Consider the following 6,753-nt stretch of genomic DNA (forward strand, 5'->3'; position numbering starts at 1 on the left):
TTCTCGGTCTCTCTCTTTCAATGCATCACCATCAATGCCCCTAGTATTTTGTCGAAAAGGGGATCATGGCAAAGAAGAACCTACGTCTCGAGCCGGTACGCAACCACTCGCCTTTTGCATTGCCGTTACAGCTAAACGGTCGATTTATTACGCTCGGAAACATGATCTCGCCGTGGAATGTGAGACAGAGTGACATTCTCGTGCCCTGTGGAGACACACACTTGAAACACTTGTCCACTCGGCCCCGGATAAATCTTGCTGTCGGAACGAATCAAAATAACTTCAATCGATCACTTCGGCTGTCCGGGCCGTTGCTGGTGAGAGGTGCTTGGTTTTGATTAAACTGACCGCTGACTCGATCGTGGCGTAATACGAACCTCGATATGGTTATGCCTTGCTGACTCCGAAGAAGTTGAAGCAAAGAATAAAACAAGCAGGACAAGATTAACATTGAATAAGCGATCATTCACTTCCTCCGCCGGTTGCCAAAATAAACGAAGCAGGCTAACCTTGACTTTAATGTTTGGATAACATTCGTTGGTAGCAGCATCGGAGTAGGCTTCGACATCGTGGGATGGTCTCCGGAAAGAGGTCATTGAGAATCGTAGCAATAATTTAACCAGTTACGGAACAGTATTTGAATGAAGAAGTCTCTCATCATCGTGACTCCGTTCTTACCCATCCTTGCGTAAGTTTTGTTTCTCCAACATCAATTCGTGATCTACAGCTAAAGGCGTCGTGTTGTGGCCTTGGTGAGAACTCATTGCGCCAGCACGGAGCATCAGAACTTGATCGATCGATCAATCCCGTGGCCTTTGGCTGGGTGAAGTCTAGCGATGCTAGCGATCGGTGGTGTTGTTCATGTTGCAAAATTCTCCGCCTTCACACGGTTGGTGGTACGATTGTGGCAAGAACTCGAAACAATGCCAACAAGTTCATTAATCACCGGAGATGCAAGGTACGGACGACACCCAGCTTAAGATGGGATGTCCTCTCCTTGGAGTGACATTAGCAGAACTGTCTAAATGGTTGAGTTAAGATAGAATCGCAAGTATTGATTGAGCATCGAGACATTTCGTATCGCAGATTGTACTGACGGGGAACAAATGGCGATGCGGGTAAGAAATAGTGCACGGATTGATGGTAATGTCTTGCAGTTTGCGACAGCTAGGCGTGACGGAATGGAGTCCCGGAGTGGATCTATTTGAACACGTCTGAAGCCTGTACTTTCTCTTTGCACCGCATTATGCAACTGCCACGATGCCATTGTTCTAAGAGGCCCTGTAGACATCGATATCGGTGCAGACGAAGGAAGTTTTCTCTCGTAACTGGTAGATTACTTGGTTCCAAGAATTCCGGGTTATTTCTTAAGCTCGTGCTATATGCAAAGACTCGTCGTTACACACCCTTGGAAGGGTGTGATCGTCTTTTTTGCCAACCGCTTTTACTTGGCAATGCTGGGAACTTCTCCTTTCCGAGCAAGAGTAGAAAGTACCGCAAAAATGGTACCCAACCTTCCGTCACCCGTTGTTGGTTACTTTGCTGCAATATTTTGCCAACACCGCGCTGGCCAAGGTTCTTAAGCTTCGGTCGAGATTTATAGTGGTTTTCTACGCGAGTGCACAGCTTCATCTGGTGCGGCGGAATGGAACGCGACGGATCGAGGTTAATAAACAGATGAAATTTATAGTCTCTTCAGTGGTAGGGTTGGGAAAAGGGCACCAAGTCGGGGAAACGCACGCGTTTCTTTCCACCAGAGTACACGACCTGTTGTGGTCGCCATGGAATGAGATGTCTTTTTGCTTTGATAGAGGGGAATTGTTTTTGCGCCAGGCATCGGAGTGGGAGACCTACATCGGCGGTTCTTGCAAATCCTTAAAGGTCCCCTCTAGTTTATGGGTTCCCTGTTTTTGCTCTCTAACATTTGCGCCTAAGTAGATCCAGTTTATCCTCCCGGGGCCGGGCGTCATTAGTGGCTGACCTTTTCCGCTTCGACTCTCGCGCTATGAACGCCGCGGCCAGGTCGCTCGCGTCCTAGGCGACAGGCCATGCCAAATCGTGCCAATCTGTCAGATGTTGTTGCCAATCCGGATGGAACTGTTCCGAGGAGGTCGGCAGGCGCCGCAATGCACTCCAGCGGAACGGAATGTGACCAAGATGGCGATGGAGGCGTGTCGTTCTAACTCCTCGTCACGTCGTCCACCATGAACGTGTCAGCACACACATAGCTCTGGGATATCTGCATGCCGGTATGGCACTCCTCCGGTGCGTTTGAGGTGTCATTCTTTTCACCAACGTCCGTACCGACATCTCCACACTCGGTTTTTATCCGCCGAACGAGGTCAACCGGTGTTTTATTACAAACGTTACATGTCCAACAGTGGGTTTCCACCAACAAAAAAAGGGTTCTGTTTATTTACATACTTTTTTGTGTCATTCTCTTCCTCTCCCTTAACAGCATAAGAGAGGTCATGGAGTTGAATGTAGGTTGTACTTACAACGGTTGACACGCACGGAAATGGCGGCGGTAACCCAACGTCAGGCGAACATTGAGGGGGTTTGCTGGAGATAAACCACAACCGGAGCGCTTATGAAATACGGTTCCAGTAGCACGTACGCTTGGTGTAATACACTTCATCGTGATTAATGCGATGTTGATAAGTTTTTGCTCGCGGTGTTTGCGAACCGTGGTACAAATTATAGTTGAGGCGGTGGTTAACGAAAAAAAAAACAACGGAAAAGGGAGCTGTATGCATATCGTCCGGCTCGTCGGTTCGTCTGTCATGAATTAATAGGTGGTACTTAAAATATGGCCCTGTTCATGTTCGCCGGGATCTGTAGAGTCGTTAATAACTCGATAGTGGATCTTGTTCGTGCCATGTGCAGCATATTTTATCTTCGCCAGCGAGTTATCTGTGACGCCCTCGGGGAGAAAATGGGGAGAATTAATTGAATTTAGTGAAATAGCAGTTAAATACATTGTTTTATTCTGTCAGGAGATAGACGTTGCAATTTGTATTGTTCGACGTTTTACATTTCAACGGTTAGCGTTTGTTTCAGGGACGAGGAACCAAGGAAAGGAATCGAACTCTTTTCCCGGTCGTTCGCTCGTTCGGTATCAACAATGGCGGCATCGGTTCATTTATGTTTCAACGACCAACCACCGGTAGAAAAAGAATCGAAGTAAGGAGTTACATCAGTACCTGGCTCCATGGCGCGATCAAAAAGGGTATGCGAATAAAAACAGTAACTTCCAAAAAAGGACCCAAAACGTTGCCCAAACTCGACCACACTCTGCTGCGTGTGTGGCTTTGCACGACTGCCTGGCGAAGCGCCGATGGTGGAGCTGGATAGAAACATGCAGCTTGGAATCGGTACACCCGGTGCAGATGCAACGACGGCGACGGCATAGGCTGTACTTATGAATTTCGCTACGCAGTTTGGTCGATTCGGCGGCGGAGTCTCCCTCCTTGGTTGTTGTGTGTTGTGGTGTGTGCCAAAAGCGACCGACATTTATGATGGAGAAACTGTGTTACATTGCGTTCCGATGGCCTTATCGGTTCGCGCATTCATTCTTGGGTGTGTTTTTTCTTCCCGCGGTCAGCGACAGCCATGCGTGAGAGCATCTCCCGAGATCGTGGTCCCGATTGGAAAGCGCGTGGTGCCAACGGGCCCGAATCTCGGAAGCCGTGCGCACGAAATTCAAGATACACGCGGCGACGGTTTGCGCAGAACTGGATGGAGCATGATCACGTACGCGCTCCAAATGAAGCTTCCCCTTGCAGTACTCCAGCCTTCAGGAGAGACCAGGTCGGCCCCAAGGTTTGAGTTTATGCTCGAAGCGTGTTGTTCTTTTCTGTGCTGCGTTCCACGACGTGATCGAAGATCGTTCCCGCGGAAGGGTTATCATCCTCGCACAAACACCTTTTCAGCGTTGTTATGCTGCGCTCTGCTCGGCATGGAATGGGAAGCAAGGGTGTCCGTGGGGGTCTTAAAAAAGCGCGCATAACTTCCGTTGGTGTTGGTGCCAGGTTCGTTCGTTCGCCCGGGTTTGTTGTGCAGAAAATCGGAGCCCGAGCGGTGTGGCATTTTCGTGAAACCACAACCCGGCACCAACGTCCCCACAGAGGATCACGAATGGCGGAGGAGGCCCTTTTCGGGCGGCTCCAGGCCAGCAGCAGCAGCAACAACGCCACGTTTTCTCAAATCTTGCGGTAGTTGTGTGCTGGCTGCTGCTTCGCGTTCTCGATGTTGTCAGGTCGAAAGCTGTGCGGACCTGCCTGCGACGCAAGACCGGTTCCCTGTCGGTCTCCCCGGGGGCTTCTTCGCTTCGCACCGACCCCAAACAATCTTCCTGCCCCGGTTGCCGTCCGCCTCGATCCACCACCCCTTTGCCCGTTTCGTGCTCACTTATGTTGTGCCTCCCCGCGATGTTTGCGCCCCCCCCCTCGTACGGGCTCGATCCCTCCCCGAGGTTGATTTTGTGTTCCCTCCACTTCACTTTTTCGTTCAACTTATGTTTTGCCCCCCGAAACCGGGTCCCCATTGAATGCGGCAAACTTCGAACGGTTCGCTCAAGGATGGGTACAGCTTTGAAGACGGTAGAAAAGAATGGGGGGAGAGAGAGAGAGAGGGTGCACAAGGGGGTGGGGATCTGTAAAGGGAACATTTTTCGCCCGGCGAAACACGACGCGAAACACGACGCTGTGTTGTGTTGGTTGTTGTGGCGCGCCCGTTTTCGTCGTTTCTTATCGTCGAGCTGTCTTCAAGTCGAGAAGAAGTCCTTTGCATTTCTTCTCTCCCTCTCTCTTCGCTCTCGGACTCGGGTTGTTGTTTTGGGGCGGGAGGTATTTTCGTTCAGTTCAGTTTAAATTGTAACGAACTTGTTTTTGAAGACGGCATTTTTTTTTTGTCTTGTGTGTGCCATGCCCACTTGCTTCCCTGAAGGCGCGCTTCGGTTCGCAGTTTTAGCGTGTGATGCGACCTGCCGGATGATCTTTTGCCTACTAGAGGCGAGGCCTAGTCGTTTCTGGGCGAGAAATTTCAACCGGATTTGAACGGCGCAAGACGACGAACCGTATGTTAATGGGCATTCTATTTTTAGCGCTTTTTTTACGAGACTGCCACATGCTGACATGGACTGTTACTTTGTTTTGCTTCACAAACGCGCGTGTCATCGTCTTCCTTTCATCGTCTTAGAATAAAATGACATAATTTTGGTGTATTTTTTTCTAATTAAAACATTTTCCACCAAATTCTACCCTCGGTTCGCTGCAGGTGGAGTGTCCACCTCGTTGTTGGTTGTTGATGGGTTTTCTCATTTTCGTTTTCTTTTCTTTTCTTTCCATTTATTTTTCAAATTTAGGTTTCCAACCAACGGTCCGCGAAAACCGCAAGGAAGGCTTCGCCGTTTTTTCGCCGTGCCTGTGTCGATGTGTGAGTGTTTTGTTCCCCGTGCTTCGAGCCGGCATTTTCAGCAGCATCACGCAGCCGTCGACGCCGTCGTCCCTCGTCCCGCCTGCCCGTCCGCTTCGGAGCTTGTTTTCTTTTCTGTCGCTCTCGTCCTCTCCCTTTGGGGGGGAAACTGGTCCGGGCGCGGACCGAACCGGCGAGGACCCACGAGGATAACCCGTCACGAGCGCGCGCGCGGTGGTCTCAGGCTGTGTGTTCAGAAGAGTCAGTGATCGTCAAACGATCGTCGCAAGCGGACGCCAGAGCCGTAACCGTTCGGTTTTCGGGACGGGCAACTCCGGTGGTGGGCTCCGTCTGTTGGCGCCTTTGCCGTCAGACACACACACACACACACACAGGCCGGTGGTGAATTGCACGTGAGATTTGAGTGACGCTGAGGAGTGAATCGTGTGCTCAAGAATTTCCCCTTCGAAGGCGAAAGAAATAACAAGGAAAAAAAGGTGGATAGCACTAGCGTTATCACGGGGAAGAAGGTATTCCGGTGGTCTGCCGCAGCAAAATCCATAAAGCAAAAGCTTCCAGTGGCCTTATCGCGTACGCCGGTGAATGTGTTTCTGTCTAGACTGCGACAGAACTCGCTCGCTCAGAACGGATCGAAGGCTGGCAGGCGTTTTAGGGCGAAGAGTGAGTGATATGATAAGCGAGCTTTAATTTTCCCAAAACCATCCCTTTTTCCCATCAAGCGGGAGGTCGACGACGTGAGGAATGCCCATCGCGGTGACGGTGAACCCGCCGACGATCGTGGTGATGTTGAAGATGAGCCTAATGAGCATGATGATGATGATGATGATGATGCCGATGTTGTGTAGTGCTACGAGTGTCACGGGAAGTGCTGTGGAAAAAGTTCGTGGTTCGGCTAGCGAAGCGGTAGTGTGATTGTGTGTGAAACCGTCTCCGGGGCGCTTTAAAAAGGCGGTGAGAAACGAAGGCCAGCAAGTGATAGTGGTGGTATTTCCTTTTCCAGGATCCCATTTGTGTGGAAAACGTGTCGATTAAGTAAATCGTGCCGCCAGCACAGTCGTTTGTTATCTAACAATTTGTTTTTTTAGTTGAGATAAAAGTCACATATTGTGCCCATAGTGCAGTTTCGAGGGAGTTGAAAGGAAGTGAAAGAGTGAGCGTACCGGCACGAGTCGTCTTTGAGACAAGCGTTGGTTGGTGTTTGCAGTAGGAAAAGAAATCGTGCCGTTCTAAACCGCATCGAGAAGCAGCAGACCGCGTTGTCGTGCTTCGCCGCCAACTAATCCTAGGTTGATTCAATCCAGCTTTTTCCACGCCGGC

The sequence above is a fragment of the Anopheles ziemanni genome, chromosome 2 (genome assembly GCF_943734765.1).
Source record: "Anopheles ziemanni chromosome 2, idAnoZiCoDA_A2_x.2, whole genome shotgun sequence".
NCBI lineage: Eukaryota > Metazoa > Arthropoda > Insecta > Diptera > Culicidae > Anopheles > Anopheles ziemanni.